The following is a 25,099-nucleotide window of genomic DNA, read 5'->3' as shown; positions in this document are numbered from 1 at the left end:
GTGTGACTGCCCACAGCTTCTGATCTCGTGAGGCTGAAGTCATTCCTCAAGCAGCACTCGGCTTTTAAGGACTTGGTGGAGGGGGAGACAGTGCTGGGCAGGGCAGCTAAGCTAAGACAAAGAAATGCCTTTGAGACAGAGGAGCTAATGCTGGAAATTCCCTGGGGACCAGTCTTGAGACATGGTTATACCTTTGCAGACATGTTTTCAAAGCAGTGGGTGTGGTGGGTGCCTCTTGCCCACCTCAGACAAGCCGTGCAAAGCAGGAGTCCTTACCTGCGTGTGTTTGCACAGGGTTACCAGGACACTCGCTGAGAGCAGAGGTACCCCAAAAACCTGTTGGAGGAAAGTGTCGCAAAGTTATTGGAACCTCGGCGGTGTCTTCCTCTTTTTTTTTTCTTTCTGTAGTTTGAAGGGATAATTTGGACATGTTAACAAGTGGGGCCTGTGAATCCAAAAATCTTTATCTTAAAGACCAAGTCACCTTTGCTGCCAGGACGCATCGTAGAAGGGCTGTGGCACCTGCTGCTCAGTGCACAGGCCACCACCCGTCCGTGCCAGCGGAGAGGAGACCAGAGAACAGCCTGTGCCCATAGCTGCTGCCCGCGGCTGCAGTGTCCGTACAGATTAGGAAAGACAGGTTATTTTACCTCTCTCTCCCTTGCTTTGTGCCACTGATGCAAAGCCTCCTGGAGACAGGAGGGAGATATGAAAGTGAAGACAAGGGGAGATGGCACAGAGAGAGGCAGTGCTGTGGCTGCAGCAGGCGGGCCGGGCTGCAGCTCCGGGGAACACGCTGAACGCAGTGGTAAGGGGTGGAGTGGTGGGCGTTAGGGTAGAGTCTAATCCATTACTTAGCAAACACGTTTTCTCTCATTTTGCTGTCTTCCTTATGTTTCTGCTTCTTTCTTTGCCTTGTTTTTTTTCCCTTGTGAGTGATTTATCTTTAAGTGATCTATCTTTAAGTGCCCCTACAAGTAGACATTAAGTAGTGGTTAAAATCTGAAGGCATCTATGATGTGGTGCCTGATGAACCACCACTAGCCTGTAGTAAAGACATCTACCTTGTCATGTTCATTGAAGGCTCATATCCTGATCCAAACTGGGGTCTGCTAATCCACTGATCTTTTTTTCTCCCTGGATTTACAGCTCCGGACTGTGAGATCACAGGACAGCCTGATACTTGTTATCATTTCCAAATGTGGAGAGCGACTCCCTCCTCCTTTTGCAGCTCACATACGTGTAATTCATTTGTGTTCACGTCCCATTCTGATCTCCAGTCCTTTTTAAACCAACTGTCCTCCTCCCCCTTCTCCACTGCTTACGTGTAGTTTCAGCATGCTTTGGTCTATTTCTGTATAAAAACACTCACAAAACCGCACCAGAAATTATGAAACCACTTAAGCCTTCAGACAAAAAAAATCTGAAACTGTTTATATTCACAAATGGTACCTATTTAAACAGTTTTTGCAACTATTGCTTCCTCTGGTAGCAAGTTTAATAAAAAAATTGAATTTAATTCCAAAAGGATAAATATGACAACAGATATTTACAGAAGAATTGGATTGTTTTTATGAAAAGACCATTTTCTCCACAGCCTTCCAAATGGGATCTAAACAACCGGTCTTACAAAAGATTAAAACACAATCTATCAGTCCAGCACAGAAAAAATATAACCCCAAGCATTCTTGTAATAACCGAATATTACTGACAAACAGAGTGGAGACTTCAGTGCCATTTTTCTACCCCATATTTCTGCTCTATCTCATTAAACTCTTTCTGCAGCACAAAGAGATTCAGTGTTATATGAAGTAGGTGAATACATTCTGCATAATTTTTTTTTTTTGAATGCATGAATTAAGAAAATACATGTGCTTTGCTTGTAGAAGAGGAACTTAGCCCCTAAGAAACATTGAAGAAGGCTGGAACTGTGAGGATGATGGGCAAGTTTTCCAACGCAGAGCTTGCATGATGCAACCCTGTTCCTGTACTCTCCCTTTGAAACAGGAGAAAATACTCCAGGGCACAGCAGGAGACAAACAGCCATGTGAATGTTTGCATATTTTGATGGACATGATGACAGCCTTGGCAAGTGATAGGAGCTTTACCCTGAGACCCGCTGAGAAATACCAGTAATGCAGGACTACAGTATTCGGATGCTACATGAACTCATTTATCCTCTTTTTTAGAAACAATTAATGCAACTAGGGATAAGTCTGTCCTGCTGGTTAGGTAAGATAGGAAGGGGAGTAAAAGACACCACAACTTCCAAACCAAGGGGCTGCAAAGGCAGTTTGCACTTTTCCATACCTGCAGCAGGCTGCTGGGTTTCTCCCAGCTTCCTAAGAGAGATCTGGCCAGCGTGGCGGGTGCCTCCCTACACCCTTCGCAAAAAAAGTGGAGACCACAACCCAAAGGAAATGAAAAAATGGGGGAGAGCAAAGCTTTGGTCCTTGCCTAGTGAGGAAAAGTGAGGCATTTGGCACAAGTGGGGCTGATCGTGTAGCCTAGGCTTGAGGGTTTGAAGAGAAGCGTGGTCCCCCCAGGTGTTTAGGGACCTGGGACTTTGGGCAGTGTAGTGCATGCACACCACCTACGTGGAATACATGACTCCAGCAATACCTCCCTTATGTACTGGGATTGATGGGACCAGCCTGGGATTGATGCAGCTTCAGAAAAGAGACACTGTGCTCCTAGGACGGGCTCTCCCGTGCTCCCTGGGATGGATGGATTTTCTGCAGTCTCATTCGCGGTTGATGCTTTCCAATATACCTAACCTACATTTATGATGTAGGGAAAGACTAATTAAAGGAATGATGCACAAATAAAGGAGAGCTGACTCAAGCCGTGCATTGTGTTTTTTCCTAAAATGATAATTTATTGGCATTTAACATAATAATGAATTTTTATTTATTTCCTTAGATATGTATTTCTGTGCCTTTGGACTGGTTCTGAACTTCCTCTGATCGATACCCTACAACTTCTACAGAGACTAGCAACTGGGATAGATATTCTTTGAAAAGATAAACCTTACTTTCCAAGCCTTTCAGCAACTCAATTAATTTTAATTCTAATTGAACTCTATTCCAATCCTTAGTTTTCAAAACTGGTCTAACTATAATTTATGGATGGATCCCCCCCCCCCAATATTTCAGTGTTAAACTCAGTTTGCTGCTTGTTTTCCTTCTGCAGGAACTGGAGTATCAGACTGGTAAGAGTAATGAGAAAATATAGAAGAGCCGTTTTATTTAGGCAGCTTTTCTATCAGGAGGGAAATAAATGGGGAAAAAAAACCCAGTAAAAAAATTTGACAATTTATCATCATGCAGCCATGAGCGTGATGATAAATGGAAGTTGGTTGACAGAAATTAAAATACCCTTTTATCCCTGGTGATTTTGACCACTTGCAAAGCCTTTACGCACCCGTAAAAGGTGGGCTTGTCATTAACCTGATATGCCTTTGACAGAGAGAGGAGTGTCTTCACTGTAAAGGTATTTGACCATCTTATACTCCAGGCTGATCCTCGTTGTACCACATGACATCATTCCAAATGTTTTAGTGGTTACCAACTGCTTTGCTGGACAGTAAAAGAAGCTGATCAAAGCTCAGCTCAGGAGATATGTTGATTATATATTTTTTTGAAGTGCTTCTCCTGGGCCAAGCACCGCATTCTCCTCCAGAATCAACACAGGCGTGTGCTGCACGGGTCCGCAAAGAGAAATGGCTTCAGATTTTATTTTTTTTTTTCCAGGGATCCAGCTTGCTCTGAATATGTCTTTATCCTAAGCACTAGAAGAACAAAGTGCTAAATATTGTATCGTGATACACAGTTTCTGCTGGAGGAGACTGCACGGAGGGAACGGAGGGTTTTGGCATTCTGCGCTTTCTTTGTTTGCAGTCAGGTCAGCTTAAAAAGATAAAGTGCGATCTGCTGCTTGCTATCCGTCATGAGAAATGAAGCCTGATAATTTTGGAGTAATGTTTAGCTTGTCATTCTTGGGCCATTACACTGAGTTAGTAGTGCTAGGAGAAGGGATTTATTTCCTTCTCTCTCTCTTACGGTAATAAGTCTCAGATTAATAATGCTGCAGGCTTCAAAGTCTGTTTTGTTCCTAGCTGCTGGCTGGGGAACAGGCAAAAACAAAGATCAGATTTGCAATGAACTGGGCATTAAATCCCTTCAAAAAGTGTCTTTTGGCACCACGGCGAAGAGCTATTAACAACATTCCTGGATGACTGTAGAAAAACAACAAGTTTTTATAAATGGCTATAACATCTTGGGTTAGCTACCTGACAAATAGGTGTTTTCAGTTTATTTAGGGCCCAGTTCTTCTGTCTGCTAAGGTCTTTTTCCATTGCTCCATAAGAGTGGAAAAGAGAATCAGGCTCCAGTTTAAATGCGAATCAAGCCTTTGGGATGGAGCCACCAGAACACCCTCGGCACACAGGGCAGTGTGGATCAACTATGCCCAGAAATGAATGGGAATCAGCAACTGCAACATTTGACTGCATCTGCAACTGCAGAGCATTTAAAAAAAATCCCAAGAAAGTGAAAAACTCTAAAGAAAAAATAATAACTAATACTGGGGACTCCAGCGACAAGCCTGACTTGACTCGGAGTCTCTTAGGTGTGAATATCCAAAGTGCATGAGCTGACCACTGTGTTAAGCTCACCACTTGCTTATGGTCTTGGAAAAGGACCGCTGGCTGCTTTTCCCAGATAAGTCAGGCAGAATTTAAAAAATCATCCTAGAGGTTTCATTTTCAAACTTGCATGAGTTCTTTTTACTTCTGAGACATCATTCCTTGTGTCTAAATATAGGGAAGTGTGTTGTAATGTCAAAAACCTTCTGCTGAAAATTTTTCTGTGACTCACCCAGGGTCCTGTTCAGGCTACTGCATTCATTGCGAGTGCCTGCTACATACAGAAATGGGAGCAAGAATTGCTTAAATCAGTTTTAAAAGGATTTTAAAGGTTTTAAAAGGATTTTAAAGGTTTTAAACTTTGCAGAACACCAGCTAGCACATTGCTGGTGTGTTAGGTGTCATCTGTGGGAGGCACCCCTCCCTACTAATAGGGCAGTGAACCTTTGTGGTAGGTACGCTGGCAGTAGTTGTCTGATTAGACAGATATTGAGAGCAAGCAAGAGAAATGTGGAGGGAATAGGCTCCCTCAGAAGTTGGAGCTTTCCTATTGCATTTTGAAGCACCTAGAGCATTCAAAGCCCACAGGGAGAAGGAAGGAAACAGAGGGAGCAATATCATGCTCCCCCCTTTTTAAATTTTTAATTCTTGAAGGGTGCTATCCAGATAAAGTCACCACCAGCAACCTTTTCATTGGAGGAAGAACTGAATTTTTGCATGCGATCTGCTTGCGTGCAGTAAAACAACTTATTCCAAAGAGTAAACTCATACATATATGGTCCAGGAAGCCGAATTTTTTTAGAAGAGGACACATAGCAGACCAGGGTAGTCACGAGAATTAGGACACAGTTTGGAGGGAAAATTTTGGCATTGCCCATAGCTGAGTGACAACACAGCAAGTGGGAAGAGCACAGGAAGGTCACGGAGTGGTCAGCTTTCTAAAGAGGGACATGCCAGAAGCACAGACCCAGGCAGGACATATTGACTGCACCCTTAAAAGGTCTCTGCTGTAAGAACTCTTAGTGGGGGGTAAGAAATTTCTTGCCTCCTCTTACTGGAAGAGGTGGGAAGCAAGGACGTTTGTGGGAGTAAAACGCACTGCCTTGATCTAACCATTCCCTAATGTCACTTGTGGGTCCTGTCTAGTCCTTCTCTCTGGCAGTGTTGTTGTCCATCTGTGTTTATCTCTACTCTGAGTGTCCCATCGGCTTTTAAATTTGTGGATGTGCTCCAGATTTGGTGATGAATTTGTACTTTATGATATTTATATCTCCACCCTTCCCTGATTGTTGCACAAGATTTCATGCTGGAATTTCTAACCCCAGGTTTTTAAAGCAATCTCATTGATTTAGTGTGAAAAAAGAGCATTTTCTTCCTAAAAAAAATGTAGAGAAGAATAAAGCTAAGGAGGAGGCAATTGACTTTTAACTGTGTCCTAGGGAGGTTGAACCTCAGCAGATTGTGAGATCTGTGAAGAATGGTGGGATGAAATATTATTCCCTAGAAAATAAGTTGTTGCAATTGGCAAAATAAGTGGGGAACAAAACCCAAAGGAACATGATCCTGCATGGGGGAGAACAAAGCTTTGGGCCATGCCTAGCAAGCAACAATGCTGCAGTTGGTCTGCTGATCGTATAGTAGGCAGCAGAAGAGAAGAGAAAATGCATGGAGACTGTGTTTTCCAGATGAGGTATGTCACATGTGCAAGGACAGTCTTTCCTCTGACCCCAGCTGCCCTGGCAGGGGACAAGCAGTCCCAAGCAATCTGTGCTGCTGCCAGCTGTGACTGCCTCGTGGCCCTTGGCAGCTTCCCCAGAGATACAGGTTTAGTGGGGCTGCCCAAAAGGACTACCTGTCCCATCTCTTTGCAGTTCCCACCGCACCCTCAGTGTTCCTGGTCCTTTGGTGGCGTCCTGCATCCCTGCAGAAGCAGCTGCACATCCTTCCCCCCACCATCTACCCTGGGGTTGCCTTCCCTGCTCTCCTCCCTGGGCAGCCAGGTGAATGAGCTTTCCCTCTTATAGGACCCGGGGATCACGGTGGGATATCGAACAGAAGAGTTTGCCCCAGCAGTTTTCCTGAGCATAGGATCAGTAGTGACTTCTTAAGCGCCGTGCCAGGAAGTCCAAATGTACTGGGAACAGGATGAGGAAAGGTTGACCATGTCTGTATTAGGAGGTAGTGTGGCCCAGGAACAGCAGATCTGCAGGGTGAGACCCTCGGTGCCAAGGACCTGATGGGTCTCACTGCGGATGAGGTAGTTTGGCAGCAGCAGTGATGGCTGCTGGTTGAAGTGCAATAAGTCCTCTAGAAGAGCATGCGTAGTTCAAAAGTAGATAAAATATAATGAATGATGATCTTTATATGCCTGCAAAAATGCAATTTCTGTGTTAGGTATTTAGTATAACCATTTTACTAGACCAGAAATATACACCTACTGAAGCTGTCTGTAATATATCCTCATAGCTCTCCAAAACTTTATTTTTGGGTTTGCTTTATAGTAATAATTTCTTGCACTGAAGACAGATTTAAGAGATCAAACTATGACTAACAGTTACAAACTTCCGACTGAGTAATTTTATTCTTGGCCTGTCACAGACCTCTATTTTTAGTCAGCTGGAGCAGTGGCAGGGTTTTTAGCATCAGTAGTTTCTGATGTTTGTGATGCATATTCAGAATCTTACCCAAGAGGATGTATTCCCAAATATTTTACTTAATCTATTCAAAACATCTAGTGAGGTTGATCTTCTATTTTTAGCTTTTGCTACACGTTAGATTATCAAGGTCAAGAAGACCACCAGCAACTATGATTTTTTTGTTATAGTAGAATATTACAGAAATCAAACTGATACACAGAAACAGTTAGGGTGGCTTTTCTAACAGAATTTAGCAAGTTGCACAACGACTGGCACCTCTAAAGGGACTGAGCACACTCACCTATTAATGAAACTAATAAAATCTAGAGTTAACTATCAGTACTTTTGAGGACCAGACCTTGTATCTCTGCTTTAGTTTCCTATTCCAATTGCACTTGCATTAAATCTCAGGGTTCAATGCACTTGACTACGTCCTAGGAGCGTTATAGGAATTAATCTGTGACTCAAAACACCTGAATGCTTTTATGAGAACAGTGGATAACCAGGAGCAACCTGGTTGCGGAGCAACCGCACATGGCACCAGCCTGGTGATTACTCACCTTTGTGGAGTACATGGTGCTTTACAGATGGCAAGCACCCTGCAAGTAATAAATTTTTCTTGTCCCTAGAAAGACAGAAAGACAAAAATGGCTACATAAGTAAGAATTAAAGACATTGAAACAGTACATCCAGAATTACCGAGAATTTAGGTCTCCATCTTTAAACACATGATTTAGTTGGATCTAGTTCTTAGATCCAGCTGGATCAGACTGTCTTTTCTCTAGAAAGCTCCACATGAATTTAAACTTCACTATAATCATACCATTTTTGGAACATTTGAGGGTCTGGCCCAGTGAATAAAGAAGTCAGTTGAAAACTCCTCTTGAATCCTAAGAAATCTTGAACAGATGGTAAGATTTGCAGTGGGAAAAGGATGACTAATTGGCATACATGTCAGGTAATCTGCTACTTACTAGAGAAATAACATAATTAAAGGAAGAAAAAGCGTGGGAGAGCACGAGTGTGAACATGTGGACATGAGTCTGCACTTGATATCGGAGTGTGTGTAGCTCGTCTGTCATTTTTCATACGATGCCTTAAGTAGAGTAATTATACTCAGTGAACTAGGTACAATGAAAACATGATGCAAAACACAACAAGCAAATATTTTAGCTTAAGTTGAAAACTGCTTTTGCTTGATCTCTTGTTTTACTCTCAGTATGACAAGGTGTTAGAGGAGGCAGCTGTCAGTAGCAAAATCGTTTCTAATAAAACGTACTGGTTTTCCTCTGACTGCTGTGTATTCCAATGCCAGTAAAATTCCTTCTCGCTCACCTTTAGCTATAAGAAATTAATAATTGTTTAATTTCTTTTTCTTTATATCTGTTTTATAGTGGTGGAACCTCTGCAATTCACTCATTTCACCTGCGAAGACACAATATGATTGTCCTGTACGCTTTTCTGTGGCCTGTTGCAGGTGCACGGCATTTCTCCAGTAATTTGTAAGTGAGGGCATATTTATTACAAAGCAATATTAAGTTATTCAGGGAACTCCAGTAAAAACGCTAGTGGCTAGGTCAAAACCACTTCAAAAGATACATGAATATGAGTAGGTGCCTTTTCTGCAACCACAACTTTAAGAACAATTTTGACATAGCTGGTGCCATGTGGCAGCATTTACTAGTGGCAGAAGGTACTAGAGGCCTCCTACTATTTCAGGGAATAGCATCCTTGAAGATAAATGCAGTAGCCTCTCTGAAGACTCCCCTTCCCACTCCACTGAGTTGGTGAAGCACCTTGCACTGACTCCCTGCTCGGTTGTTTTCATTTAAATGTGCAGCCAGCTCTTTGCGTCAGCCGCTTTTCTGCAAAGTGCTGGGCTGGGAACAGCAGAAGTAAAAACCCAACAAAACTTGAGAAGCAGCCAGGCTGTTGAAGAGTGGGGGTTAATGTTAAAATCATTTTCTATGACTGCCATTCCTTTGTGCTTTAAGGGAAATATGAAGTACTAGCAGTAAAATGGGAAGAATCAGTACCAACACGTAGGTGCGTGCCAGAAACATGGGTAGTTGTCTATACATCAGATGCTTAAAATACCACAAGAGACAATGCAGAAAACAATGCAGAAGGCTCGCTGCTAATCTGGACTGTGGCTTCGTCACAGTTCACTGACACTGAAAGGAGCAGCACAAATGCTGAGGAAAATGTCCACTAGACTCACAGCTTCTGTTTTACAGCCCAGAGTTTTTGGGTTGCAAAACAGGCACAAAAGATCCTACTAGCAATTCAAATCATTTAGAAGTCATTACAACATCCGTACCAAAAATAATATGGGTTGGTCTGCTTGGAATTTAGTTCAGTGAAATAGAGTTTTAATCCCAAAAGCCCAGATTTTTACCAGTTGTTTCACAACTCTCTCATCAGGCAAGTCCACCCCATGAAACAGGGCACAGAGCCCTGGGCAACTTCTGAACAGGCTGATATATCATCACGGCACAATGTGGGGACACAGAAGGTACTGGCTCGTGTCCCAGCTGCGATATAGATGGCTTTATGTGGGGCTGCACCCTTTTTTGAAGCAAGGCCAGTAATTATATAGTGTTCAGCTCTGGAAATAGGTAGCTCAGGGCTCTCTGCCTCACTACTCCCCTGCCTGGGTGTAGACATGCCTTAAATCACAGCACAGTGCTGAAGAGGCGCTGACTCCTGTGTTGTTTTTTAAAGTTACCTTTGAAATCATGAGGGGTGGGTGCATGTGGATCCTTCCGTTTATTTAGTTTTCCATTGAAATATATTGCTGGAGGTCCTTCAGCTCATCACATGTTGTCCTTGTCCAACCCATGAGTCATCAGGGCTTTCTGTCTAGGGAGCAGACGGAACTCTTCTGATTTAAAGGTGTCCTGATGTGGCAGGTAGGCATGTAAGTAGGTTAGCCATCGGAATAGCGACTCCAAGAAGGAGCAAGACCACCCAGGCAGGAGAGGAGGAGCAAGGCATTTTGCTCCCAGTTCCCTCTTTTCAAGGTTAGAGAAAGAACCAGCTCATTTTGTTACAAACCACCCTCATATAAAACACGACCCAGTTTCAACTTTTGCTCTGGACCTCTGCACTTTTTCCTTCCCTGTATTTGTTTCCCCATTTTTATTTTTATTTTTTTTCCAATTTCCCCTCTCCAGCTGCAGGCCCACCCCAAGAAGGAGGTCTGGCAGCTGGCTGAGCGCAGCGGTGCTCATCCCCAGGGCTGTGATAAGCTGAGCTGCAGGGCTGGGGAGGGTCCCGTCTCAGCCCCCAAAAGGCTGGGCTGCCGGCTCAGCTGTTGACATCTGTTCCTTTTCCAAAGCAAAGGCTGTGGGAGTGGACTTTGGTTGTCAAGTCCCCTGTTACCGCTTGCAGTTTTGCATAGTATTCCCACACATAGAAGCTGAGGTATCTGATTATTTTAAGCGCATTCACACATATAGTTCCTACATCGTCTTTTCTACTGTGAACTTTTGGTCCGAGCGAATAATTCGTGTAAAATTGCATTCAGCTTTTTACCACTGGAGCTGAAATAAATACTCATTGTATAATTTACTTAAAGATGCTATATTTTCCGCCACTGTATTTTGCTTTCATTGGCAAAATGGTAAAATGGTCTTGATTCTAATGTCACAGTTACTGCTGACACAACACTGGTTTTGCTCCACTGATTTTAATGATTTAGTCCCATGCCAGTTGTTTTGGGATTCTCTTCAGCCAACAGATTTTTGACACTGAATTTTTGGTTGTTTCTGGATAGTTTACTACCAAGGGTTCCTTGCTAGCTGCTTTTGAAATTCCCGTTTCTATTGTTGAAGCTGTTTGGAAGGGAGTTTTCTCCTTCCCAGCCAGGCTTCTCCCTTAGCTCAATGATGCCAGGAACTCCTAATCCCGTGTCTCTGACATCACAGTCCGTTGCCATGGCAATGTCTGAGGGCCATACAGTCAACAGCCTGGCTTTTCTGCAGAGACTATATAGGAGAAAGGATGAAATCAGAGGGAGCGCTAACGTTCATATGAAGTGCACATATACAAATGTATCCAAAAAAAGAAATGGGGAAGAATGCAAAAGCTGGAAACCCAGAAGTTATTTGGGGTTTATGTTTAAAGTGTGGGCTTGAAGCAGAGGGAAATTCTTCTTGTGTGTTTCCTAAATTCCTAGCTCTGGGTCTTGTGCTGGACCTGGGTAGCATGACTTCATCCAGTCAGCATATTGCCAGCGCCTTCTCTTCATGGATATTAAGTTGGTGGTTGGTTTGGTTTGAGGCTGTTCATGAAATTTCCATGCTTTTCCCAAATTTGGATAGTTGAAAGAGGCAACAGAACAGGGCTCACGTTTATCCACTCCTTTTCTTTCCCCCCTAGATGTTAGGCGGCTTTAATTTTCTAGCAAACGGAAGAAATCCCTAGCCCCTGGAATGATTCATTCAAATTATATTGCACTTCGCCTTTCTTTCAGCAACACTTAGGTTCCCACTACATTGAAAATATTCAATAATGTACTCGGATTTTTTAGATAATTTCTTCCTGTACTTAGTTGTCCGCCTCTGAAAATCTCTACCTGTCATCGAAGGAAAAATGCTTGTGGTGAAACCTGCACTGTTAGAATGGAATTTCCTTTGTTAGACTGCACTGACTTAATTGTCTGTGCATTAATGAAACCTATGGCAATTTAGTTACATCTCATCCACAGTTAATTTAGAGAAAGACAGGAAGGAAGGAAAAGGAAGGAAGGAAGGAAGGAAGGAAGGAAGGAAGGAAGGAAGGAAGGAAGGAAGGAAGGAAGGAAAAGTCTTTAGTCGTTTGGACATACATTTTGATGGTGGATCTGATCATATATTACAACTTCCTGCTTTGCAATACAAGCAAATGTGCAGTCTTTGAAGAAATTGTACATTATTGTCACACTTGTGAAGAAGTCTTTGTCTGTAGGAAGCTATGGAAAAGGGCAAGAATGCACGCTCTGTACTTCTTACGCTCTTCTCATGACCAATGGGTTCTTATTTGGCACTGGGCTGACACTCCTGAAAACGAGGGGTTGGACTGCATGGCCTGATGTAAGCCAGTTACATAAAATGGGCCCAGACCTGGCAAAACTCATTTCCCCTTGAATGAGAAGCTAAGCTAACCTGCAAAATCTGCTTTTATTTGCTAGGGGAGCCTACTCTGCTGTATGGATTAAATACACAACTTCCTTGACGACAACATTTTGTTTAAGCTGGTGAATAACTCTCTGCCTTGCCAATTTATGACACTCTTTCCCTCTGGGCATCCCTTTTGGCTTATCTGTTACTGCCAAGATATATGAATTGAATCATCTGGTAGTACTTGAGCTGCACATCTCACCCCAATAAATGGCCGATGGTCAAGCTGACTCAGCTGCTGCTGTATGTTATACCCCTAAGCTTGTTACATTTACTTAATTAATTCATTCCTGCTTTCAGACGTTGGAAGCTGATAAGGGAAGGTTGCCCTTAGCTCAGTTCCTATTCCTTAACTTAAACATTTGATTAAATGTAATAATAAAATTACATTAGTCCTTTGAACTCATATCTACCCATGATTCAAAGGATTAGAAGAAGTTAATCCAATCTTTTAAGGAGGTTTTTGAAGTTTTGAGAGTATCTTTCTTCTCAGGGGCACACTTTGTTGTGTTAGCCCCCTTTCTTTGTCATTTTTTGAAAGTCATCTATAGCTTTGCAAGGTTTGAGGGAACCGCTGCAGCCACCTCGTGTTCCTGCTCCTGCATTGGGCCCTCGAGCTGAGCTTGCCCGTAGGTTCCCACACCAGAGGGGCCCATTCTGCCTCTCTTCTCAATGAGACCTCCAACAAAGCCCCTGCAAAACAGATGTGCTGTGGAAGACAAATACAACATGTGCTTCGTCCTCATGTCGTCTTTCACTTCAGCGGACTGACAACCATCAATAAGCCCTGTATCTCCATCCAGTTCACGGATGCCATGGAGGTTGTATTTTGTTGGCTAAGCACAAAAGGTTGAATATCCCTAAATTCCTCAGATGCCTGTTGAATTACCACAGACAATTAACAAAAGAGAGACCTTTCCCTCCTCCCACCAAAAGTCACTTCAAAACCTGCACCTGGTCGTAATCTTTTCTACTTGAACTAATTGCTATTTGCAGTGGCATATGGAACGAGGCTCCTTTGCCTAATAGTGGTATTTCAGACTACAAAGACATTTCATAATATTGTTTGTTCATTTTGGAGACTGCCTATACTTTACAATAATTTTCCTTTGCAGGAACTGTCATTCTCAAAGATCTCATAAAAAAAAAAAAAAAAGAGAACAAAAAGCAAATGACTCTGAGAAAGCAAGGGAATTTTCATATTTAAAGCTTCCTGAGAGAAGGATCAGAGAACATCAGATTTTGCTTATCTTCTTGAATAATTCATATATACTTACACAAAAATCTAAAGTAGCTTCTAGTCTGCGTGGGCACTGTGTAGAAGTGGAAGCTTTATTTATTTTTAAATAGACTTGTCAAATTGAATTTCCTTTTGATACACAGGGTATATGATGTGGTTAATATTTTACCAATAAGCTTTTAGGAGATAGTTAATAGCTGCTAAAGCCACGAGGCATCAATGTGATCAGTACTGGTGTAGTATAAGCTGTGAGTCCAGAAAGTTTTGCAAAAGAGGAAATGATTCTTTCCAAATATGTTAGTACTGTGGCTTATGAAGTTTTATCTTTTAGGAAAGCATTCAATCTTAACATGAAGACACAAGGTAACAATGAATTAGTAATTGTAATACCCTGCAAAGTGCAATTTGTTGCTGTTGTAAAATAGAAACTGTCATTCTCTCCTTACCCCAAGATCCACTTTACTTTTTTAGGGGAGCAGATTGCTCTCCTTTTTCATCAACACCCTGGTGATACCTGGGCTTAGCCAGGCAGATACAAGTTCCTCCAGAGGATGTTTGGCCCTGCACCCCTCATCTTCTGGATAGAGGCTCCAATCTGTCTTTGAGCTGCAGCCATCACAACTTCTTTGGTGGATACACGTCAGTGTGGAACATAACTGTTCCACTTTCGTGTAGTAATTCAGGTTTTAATAGAGTAGGGGCAACCTTTCCTCCTCTCTCATGTGTTTTTGGTGTTTTTTCAGGCATTGGCTTGGGTGTGGGAGAGGAAACCCCACCTCTCTAGATCCGTTTGAGCTATAAAACCATGGGGAGATGGATCTGTTCTCTCCTCCTGTGCCCAACCAGTGTTGAAATAGTTAATTAAAATTAGATGGGTCCAAGAGGATGGGTTGGAAGAGCCTCACATGAAAAGATTGCATTATGGGAGTGTTCACCCAGGGAGGTGGGTAGCATGCACACAAATGTCCCCAGGCAGATGCTGGAACTATACCTCCTTCCTAGATAACAGAGATATTAATTATCTGTTCGTCTTGTGGCTAAAAAGCAAGCAGGCCTTTCACCTATCTTTTGAAAGACATAAAACCAGCTTTGGTTTGTGAAATCAAAGAACTTCGAGTCTGGGTCCAGTGGAAGAATCAAGGTTATGAATTCCTAGCAAAGGTGGGCACTTCCCTGCGATTCAGCTAGGAGTTGGGCGAACACAAGCAGAGGGGCTTGCTTGTCAGGTCTTCATTCCTCACAGGCAAGGAAGGCTGGCACCATGTCACTGCAGTTTCTGTAAATCTCACTATAGGATTATAACTATGTGGGCATCTCTTTGAGTCAGTGATGATGGTTTCTTCAGTGCAAAGCTGTTCACTTTTTCTGTCTACAGGTGTCTTCCTACTCCAGTGAGAAAATGTCAATTTGTGAGAAGCAACCACACTTAAATTAATCGAACAAATTGCCAGTGACCAAAAGGCTTGCTCTGTTTCAGCCACACTGCTGAGCCATCTGGGATTACAGCAAGGTCAGGTACATCCCCCACTCCTGTCGCAAATCCTTCTCACACAGGTGCCGGTGGCAATGTCAGCAGGGCAGTACAGACGTTAGTATGCCCAAGGGTGTCCCAGGGGTTCCCAAGGTGTTTGCACGGCTTAGGGTAAAGCTCACACTGAGGTATCTTGGGTGCTGTTGACAGAGCGAGGTAGGTTTAAGCTAGCACATGCACGCACCCTGGTTGCAGGAGGAACATGGGTTTGGTGCCTAATTCTTCTTTGTGCCCTGGATAGGGAACCCATGTGTTCCCCTGACTGCGCACTGTTAGTTGTGCTGGTGGCACCATACCCTGCTGAGTAACACGCTCTGCCACTGGCTCACCCAAGAATGGCAGTGGGATGAAGGAACACAACAAACCCTGCCACAACCCTTTTTTTTCTGGGTGATGTGATCTAAAAAGCCTCTTTCATCTCAAATTTGTCTGAACAAACATGCACACAATCAAATCCCACTCTTCATCCTGAGTGCATGCCTCTCCCGTATGGAGCACTGGACACCCATCTCATGGCACCCCACCAGATTGTCATCTTCTCTTTACTGAGCTCTACATCTCTTATCTAGCTGAAGTAATTTTAGACTGGCCAACTCTCTAAGGCCTTTTTATGCTGAGATAAGAAGAGAGAAAAGGGCAAAGCCCTCCAGCTTTGCCCTGGATTCCCTCACAGGCAGGATGTCTCTCCCATCTCCACATTGGAACAATCTGAGTTTAAAAGGCTGAAGTATCCCTTGCTGAGTGACTAGTGTCAAGGCTGACATCACATGCAGTAGAGATTATCTTGATGCTTCCTATCGACTAATACACCTTTTTGATGTGAAACAGATTAGTCTGATTTCATTTCCCACCTTCATTACAAAGGCTGTCCAACAAGGACAACCAGGACAGTGCTCCTGCACGGCATCTGAAATCCTTGCTGTAGTAATTACATGCAGCAGTGACTGGATTGAATTTGCTATCCCTATGATTCACCTGTAAGAATGATCTTTGCCAGCATTTTCTTTTTTAGTAGATAGATCACTTGAAGCATTACCTAGTACATTTGATCTGCAGAAAAAGAATACTTGTCATCATTAAGTTACTATCAAAAGAAGAGGGCTGTTGGGATAAAGATTATAGACATATCTTTGTGGATTAGGGCTTAATATAAAAAAGCTCACGGAATTCCTCATTTGTTCCATCCCCAGTCATGCGAGGCACTAAGCAAAACCGTATCTTGTGGAAATTACTCTGCACATGCAAAGAGGAAAGATAATTTGGAAAGCCCTGGCGCACAGCTCGGTTCAGTGTCATTGACTGAAAGGGAATGGAACAGATTTAGTGGAGCTAAAGAAGAAGCGGCAGAAGAGCTCTGGCAAGCTCACAGTCCACAAAGAGATGGGGAATTAACGTGTTTCAGGGCTGGGGTTTTTTAATCGACTTTTTTAATCCCATTTGAGTATTCCTCCTTGGGTGCTGTTTTTATTCAATGCCCAGTGGACCCAAAGGAAAGGTTATTACTGACTTCACTGGGCCTTTAATGAGGTGTATAACCACTGGATGTCTTTGATGGCTTCCTTCTCTGCCCGCAAACTATACTTATTAATGGCAGCTTCTTTTGCTTTCTTTCAGGTCCGTGGTTTGTAAACATAAATATGGTGATTGAAATATGTGTGTATATAAAGGTGTGCTCAGAGGCACAAAAGCTGACCAAAAAAAAGGGAGCCGCTGTGAATCTTGCCACAAACCTGTTTTCTGTGTGATTTACGCATCACGTGGCAGCGGTGGAAAGCTAAGACCATGTTAGAAGCTCTGGTTTGATAAAGTGTTTGTATGAAGAGCAGTTCTTACGTGTTTGTAGAACATTGTCATAGCTTAAAAATGCTGTGGCAGCCCAAGAAGTGGCTTTGAGTGAAAACATGAGAATCTCCCTGGTTATGACACCAACGGCTGTGCACGGGGAACAAGGCCAAAATAGCATTCAAAATAGCCATTTGAATACCAGCAGGTTGGAAATAAAATCAGATTAGAGACAAGGAGGAAATAAACATAGGACAAAGAGAGAATGTAGGGGAATTCCGAGGAGGCATCCAGCAAAGGAAACTTTATTTTAGTGGGATGTCATTTTTTGGTCTGGGGGTTATCTGACGCAACTACAACTGTTACGCACTGCTGTTGCAGGCATGTAACTTTCCGCAAACTGGGAAAATAATAGTTTTCATGTTTCTTTCTTAACCTTTTTCACTGAAAAAGTATTGTTTTCTGCTTTAAAAAAGTGTATGGGTGAGGACAGCAGTTTTATGTTGGAAGTTTAGTCTTGTGTCACTCAGTAGCTACATGCATCCTGTCCATGGATCTTGGCTGTGTCAGACTGAAATAAGTAAGAAAACAAAAGCACTCAGCAGATACTGTGCAGGCAGACACCCAAAGCTCCTTGGTGTCTATCGCATCCACAGATGTGCTGGTCTTGTCTTTCCTTCCAGCTCAGCAGCATTTCAAAATCACGTGTTTCTGTCTGGTCAGATCCCTTTGAGATACCGGTTTGGAATTCCTTTCAAATATCTCATTTAACATTAAGCTCCACACAAAGACAAAAGATGTTGCTTCTTGAAGGAAACAGGTTTTCCCCAGGGGATTATATGACTGCTGTTATTACCTTTCCTCCTACACCTCTTTCCCAACATCATATTTCTTGTAATGTTTTAAGAGGCCTGAAGTGCTGGTTTCCACTTTGACATATTTGGAAAAAAAATTGGTGCTATAAATCTTTGTTCATGAATAATGAGATCATGAAACCTAGAGGGGCATTCATATGAAAATGTCAGATAAGATCAAGGAGGTCTGGGGGAGCTGATTTTGGAACATTTTTCTTCCTCTTTTTTTACAAGGCTAAAAGCAACAGAAGTTAAAATTTGACACAAAATCTGAGAACTTAGTGTAAAGCATCGATTGGTAGTAAAAAAAAATCTTTGCTCTCACTGGCAAGGATGTGGTATATATATAAATTGGGTGAAATCAACAGACAGTTGAAACCAAACATGTGTTGCGCATAGTTTCGACTGGGTTTTTATGACTGAACTAGCATCACAGCTGAGTTCAGAATTGAAAAAGCTTGGAAAACCGTTAATATCTGCCCTCACAGATTCTTTTTTAAAAGACATTGTGTCAGCCTCACAATCTCCTATAGCACCTTTATGAAAGAATTGTTGATGGGGTTTGGAAAGAAGTACCTTGTGAAATATTACTGCAAAATAATACCATTACACTTTCAAAGAAAGAGAACCGTGTGTTCCACCAGAAAGTTTGTGTTCTTTGTTGCGTATGCTTAGAAGGATCCTTTTTATTTTCACTGTCCTTATGGTGCTTACAAAGCACCAGACCTTACCTCAGACATACTCAAAGACCTCCTGCAGCCAGTTTCAGTGCTACCTGAAAGCAAAAATCCATATTTCAACTTGTTTTTCAGCATGATGCTTTGCTTATGCCAGCTAAGCATTGCAAACCTGCGGGTGTACGCCTGGTGAGAGATGGAATGGTCTTTGCCACCAGAACAGGGCTGTGTTCTCAAAAGGAAACATCATTCTATTAAGCAGTTGGCTTTTCAGTGTCCTTTTAACAGATTTAATGGGAATTGAATGTCACACCCTTTTTGGTAGAAGGATAAATGGGCCAACAGCTCTTGGCTACTGTCATACCTACAGTTCATATGGGAGTGAGCATGTCTGAGTAAGGAAGACATTTACAAACGCCATTTGTAAAAGTTATTACATGGGGAAAAGTTTTTTCTTCTTAGTCCTAGACTGGTCTGTGTTGCCTCCTTCCTCTCAACACAGAGCTTTATGGTACTTCAAACACAGATGACACGTGCATGTGTCCGTTTGGTTTCAGCAGTCACTATAATTTTGTGCAAATTAGCAATGTTTTGAGTCAGATTGAATAATTATAGAGTTGGGGTTTTTTTTATTCCAAAACAGTTATTCCTGAAAAAGCTGTTGCTAACCGGTAATCGGGCATTTCTCTTTTTCAAATGATAGAAGCCAAGAACTGCCATAAATCAAAGGCACCAGCTTTTATCTGAAAACAACTGCACTCTGCAAAGCCTTGATACTTTATTGCAAATGTAGGCTCGTCACCATAGAGATAAGATGAATTCAAGGATTTAAGACTTGCCAGAAAATATTATGTACCATGTTTAAGATAAAGCTTTGCTTGCTTGAAACAGCGGTGGAAGCTGAAACTCTAAACCAGCACCTAACAACGAAGGACTGGCAAAAGTAAAGAAAGGATTCACATTCTTTAAATAAAAGCTATCTGTTTTTAACTTAGAAGAGTGTAAGTGCTGCAGCTATGTTTGTCCTTAGACCTCTTTAACAACTATTGTTACTGTGTATTTTAGTGACTGTGTCACTAAGTATTTGATTTTCTGGGCATTTCATTCTCCCTTTTTCTCCACCTTCAAAAATAAATGTTTTTCTTTGTTTTATTTTAATTTATCCCTTAACGTTTTAAAATCTATCTGGCCTTTTCTTCAGCACCAAAAGAGACTTCATCTGTTCTTTTTCATGATATATAAGGTGTCCTTTGTTATGGTTTTTTGGGTGTAACACTCCCTCTGTTCCTAGGAATTATTTTACTGCACCCAGGCTTGAGCTAAGTATCCCCCAACACAGATATACTGCATGTCCTCTAAATAGGCATTTGAACAAGCTGCTCTCTCCTTTTACCTGTGAAAGAACAGCTGGAGTTTTCAGATGTGCCTTGGGAACTGAGACACTGCTGTAACTGTGACTGGTGCTATTGAAGCCTATTCATGACTAAAGACATTTTTGAGAATGAGATTTCTTTTGAAAATGACGCTACCAAGGCATTTCAGTGCTCTGGAAAATGTTACACCATATTGTCACAAGGCACATTGCCCCTCAAGTATGAGAAGAAGCTTTAATGTAAAGTTCTCAAGGAGGATCTGGGAGAGATGGAGATGGCAGCATCTGTCCTCCGCAAAGAACATCTAGTACCCCAAAAAAGCCGCTGTGTTCAGTGTCTCCCCATCTTCCTCATGGCAGTGGGGACTGCTGCAGGGTGGGGGCTGTGAGACGAGGTGAGCTGCCCTCCCAGGCACTGGCTGTGGGTGGCCCAATTGGTGCTGAGGGATGCCTTCACCTCGTAGTTGCCTACACGCAGAAGACTGGTAGGGCATCCTAGGGGCAGTTCCTGCTGTCCCGGGCTCTGACACAGTATTTGGTCGGATAGGTGGAGGTTGACCATCATCCCCAGCACCAACTGCTTGGCCAGGGCTGTGGAGGAGGGACGCAAAGTAAGTGGGCATGGAACAGGGCAAGTGCACGGAAAGCTTTGGGCCTTCTGGGCTTGTAGAGCTTGCTTGCATGGTGTTACTGTTACAAGTTAATAGTACTAAAATTAGTAACAACGATAACAACAGAATTAAATTTTTTGTTTTTAGTAGTTACCCATGCAGTGCCATAGATACTATAATACAGAACAGAAAATACGATGAAGTCCCCACATCAAAAATAGGGGCTGCCTTTTAATCACAGTAAAGCCATTTTAACAACCTTTGGCAAGCTCAGCAGCAATGCAAATGTTCCAAGTGGTGCAATATGTGTTTAGGAGAGGGGAGAAAGGGCTTAAAATTAATTTAAATTGAAAAACAGCAGTCATGCATTTCTCTAAACGATTGTTTTCAGTACCGTAAGCCACATCCTTTCAAATTTCCTCTGCTTGGCCACATCATTGGAATGAAGTGTCATAGCTGGTTAAGTCACTTTGACATCATTCTGATGATGTGTCAAGCACAGGAAATTTGAAGGGACAGGGCTCAGTAAGGTCTTACCCTAACTTGCCTTCTTTTGACGATTCCTCCCTCCTGCCCCACACCCTCCCTGCTCCTTTTTTCAGCTTCAGTGTTTCTGAACTCAGTTAACTCTTAAAATCCCCACCATGAGGCTAATACTGACAAAAGCGTGGAGACAGCACTCTGCAGGTCTGCCACCTTTCTTTCAAAGCCAGCGTTTTCAAAGTGCCCAAATATTTATGATGATGGGTTGTAAGTGGAATCAGTTATATTGAAATTGTCAGGGAAAAACTGTGCAAGTGAACCTCAGCTGGCAAGATGCATGTGGCTGTGGCTTCAGAGTGTAGGACTGGAAGAGATCCTGCAGGCTACATCAGGCAACTGGTGGAAGTAGAATCCATTGCATAAACGGATTAATAACGAGCTAGTGAGGTTTTTTTCCTTCAAATACTGCTACTGGGAAACTGTTCCAAAGACTTACGGCTCTGAGCAGGAAACAGCGTACGCAGCTCTTGTGCCAGAGCCGTCCTTCAGCTTAAATAGCTCTTTTTCTCTGATCTCCATTCTCCACCCTCAATGTACTTAGAGAAAACAATCCTACCTCTTCTCGAACTTCACCTTGCTGACCCAAACAAGCCCTGTTATATTTTTTCAGGAAGTAGTCTCTCCACTCTTTTGAGAAGTCCCTCACTGCATTATTTCCAGTTTCAGTGCTTCTTTCTTGATAATAGGTGAGCAGAAGAGAAAACAGTATTCCCTCTGTGGGCTTCCTACAGTTTTTCACGCAGCGCTACTGTTTTCCTTTTGCTGTTGGAAGTACCTGCCCTATACAGAATAGCTTCCAGGTTTGTCCATGGATGCATCCTGTTGATGCCCCAAACACATCCTGTGATCCAGTCATATGCAGATATTTCTTTCCAGTAGAAATTCATAGTTCAGAGGCAGATGGCCTACATTCGGCCTGTAGCCATGTGCTTAATACTAATTGGCTATCTCTGAAGGTTCCAACTAGCCCGTAGCGGACAGACAGATGGAGGCAGACCTGTGTCTTTTCTCCCTCCGTGCAAGGGCATTGCTCTTGGTTCTGTTACACATGATCTCACTTCTAGTGCACCAGCCCCCAAGGTTATCCATTTCTCTCTTTTCAATTCTTTTCATACTTTCCAGTTTTATGTCATCAGTAAATATCTCTCATTCGCTACTATTTTCTATGCCAAGGTCACTAATGAAACTATTAAGTAAATAGGTCCTGAGGTCAATCTGTCAAACAATAGATTTCCTCCCACCTGATAATTTCCCTTTCAGCAGAACCTGTTGTGAGCTGCCCTTTAGGCAGTTCCCTGTTGACCTTATAGTTATTATACTAATTCTCAGCTTCTGCATATAATGTAACATTTTTCCTTATGGCTTCGTACCAAATGTTTACCTGAAATCCAGATAAGATGCTGCATTTCCTTTGTCTAGGAAAGCATTTTTATGACCAAACAAATATATCCGCTTATTCTTGCACGATTCAGTTTTGTTAAAGCCATACTGCATTTTATATTGGTTTTTATTCCTGTCTACATATAATTTATTTCAAAATTTGTACTTATATTTTGTATACTGTTAAAGTCAGGTTAGTCCCTAGTCTCTAGCTGTCAGTGGGCTATTTCCGTCTTTTCATAAGCGGCAGCATTACATTAGCTATGTTCAACCGTAACGCACCATGCCAATTTAGCGTAATCAGTACAAAAATTATTACCCGATCCTCGGTTTCTCGTGCCAGCTTTTTCACAGTTCCAGGAGGGAGACAGTCTGGACCAGAGATTTCTGCTGCAACTTCAGTTGTGTCTATTTTCAATTCAGGGGTCTCACTTTCACTACCCACCCTACTCTATTTCATTGTTTTTATTGAAAACAAGGCACAGTTTTGAAACTGTACCTGAATTACTATCGATTTCTAAACCTTCTTTGCTCCAGTGGGGCTCTGCTTTTCCTTTGATCTTATACATATGGTTAAACAGCTTTTTGCTTATTGTCTCAATTTTTTTTTCAAGATGTAATTCAGCTCGAATTTCATTGATTCTCACTTTACCTGTATGTTTCCTGGCATCTAATGCAACTCATTTTGCTGATCATTCAATTTTTCCCTCCTGAGAAGGCTTTTTCTAAAATCTTAATATCTTTAAGGTGGTTATTTACCTCTTTCTGTCCAGAGTGCTTCCCCACAAGTTTACAAAGATTTTTCCTTTGCTTATGATACAGATTCCAGATAGGCTTCATCTCTGACTTTGAGTAATTCTATGTTTCCTCTGCACTCAGGTCCTTGATTTCTTTCGGATAGTTCACTAATTAGATACCTTCATTTTTCAGTCTTTATCCATTTGAAATCTGAAACCTTAATTACAAAACTGCCTTTGTTTATCCTTAAATTGTATTTAAACTGAATCAACCCATGATCCACTTGAAAAAAGTTTTTATTTCTTATCACTTGTAAAAACAAAGTCTAATTAAGGGTGCCCTCTTGTTCAATGAACTTTATCTTCTTTGATAAAGCAAATTGTCTGCTATCATACTCAGGAAAACCTGGACCTTATCCTTAATATTAATATTTATTTTTCATCCTATACTTTTGCATAGCATAGTATACTGTACTTAGGTACTCCAAATAGTTTCATCCATGCTACGTGATTGCTTACTCCTTTATGGTCTCCTACAGGATAGCATATAATGTTACTCCACCTCATTTTTCTCTAAAAATACATCTTTTCATCACAAACCCTTCAATATCCCTGTTCTCTCATCCTTGACAAATCATCTTACATTTTTGGTGAAGTGTCATTTAAGATCCTCAGCTACACGTTCTAATTTTACTCTTTTTTTTTTAGGAGCAACATGGACATTTCAGTTGTCCCTTAATGATTGCTGGTTTAGTAACCAGCCTAGAAACCATCCTTTCTCTAACAGTGCCATCACTTGGGTGATTGCTTTCAGTATTAACCTTCCATTTTTCCTCCCTTCCATTGTTTCTTTTGGAGGCTGGGGAAGGTTGATGAGTATATTGCTATTTCATAACAGTGGTCTTTAGGTTTGGGTGCTCAGAAATGAAGGGCCTGTAGCACATGCAGCATTTTGTCCCTCTTCTCGGTGCTCTCAGCTCAACTGCCCAGACAGCTCGGGGTTCCAAACCAAGCAATTCCCTCTGGGCTTGCTGGTCATCCTACACTGATACACTGCTTCTGCCTTTTGCTCCAGAGTGGCAGCCACTGCATATGTATAATCCCATCCTTCTGTTTCTATATCCTTGCTCCAGCTGGCGTTTCTTCGATGGTTGACCACCTCTACCATCAGCTCAGCAGAGTACCCAAAACAGCCCTGGATTGAGGACCTTTCCAGAGACGACCAAGTGGAAGACATCATCTACATCACCTTTAATGCAAGAGACGGTCAATGGGCCAAAAGATCCCTTTATTTTTATATTATTTTGGATTAACACCAGTAGTTATTTGTGATTTCCACCAGTCTGAGAGGTAAGCCAGGGCCAGTGTTTTCAGACCTGAATAGAGATATTAATTTTTTCTAAAATATAATATGGCTAGCTGCAGACTCTGGTTATAAGTTAGAGATACCATTGGTGTAGCTTCCCTCTCTTTCTCTAATTATTACTAATTACATTATTAAATCATTTTGATAAGTGGGCTGCATCCAGATCCTATGTTCAAAGTGCCCTCCGCCTGAACTCTTCAAACCTGGCACAAAAATTTCTGGTAAAGTTTACAATACAAATGGTTTATGGAAATAAAGTGGCACTAGGAATGTTTTGACTAACTGTGCCAGTTCAAACCCACATAAGTCATACAATAAATTGTTATGGTTTGAAAAGAGCTGTTTGCATTTTATTTTTTTTAAAGCATTAATTAAATGACATATAAAGCTACTAACATCTTAGGTCAGGGAGACTGCCAAAATGGACATTATAAAAATGTTCACTTTGGTATTAATTCCGTGTTTATGGGGCGTCTCATGTCTCTAAAACCTCCCTAGACCACTATTAATCATAACCTATCAAGTACATTCATCACATATTTTTCCTGTCATACGCCAAAGAA

The 25,099-nt window shown here is 42.0% G+C and overlaps 1 long non-coding RNA gene across 1 annotated transcript in view; it reads left to right on the top strand.

Annotated features, from left to right (window-relative positions):
* LOC141741118 (uncharacterized) overlaps positions 1-24,868 on the top strand; it is a 78,789-nt gene extending 53,921 nt beyond the window's left edge. Inside the window, exon 4 of the long non-coding RNA XR_012586271.1 lies at positions 24,304-24,868. This is a non-coding gene — a long non-coding RNA (uncharacterized LOC141741118). The remainder of the gene's footprint in view (positions 1-24,303) is intronic.
* Positions 24,869-25,099: the final 231 nt, after the last annotated feature.

The sequence above is a fragment of the Larus michahellis genome, chromosome 1, assembly GCF_964199755.1.
Source record: "Larus michahellis chromosome 1, bLarMic1.1, whole genome shotgun sequence".
NCBI lineage: Eukaryota > Metazoa > Chordata > Aves > Charadriiformes > Laridae > Larus > Larus michahellis.
Note: the sequence above shows the minus strand (reverse complement) of the source record. Positions and strands in the feature narration are given on the sequence as shown.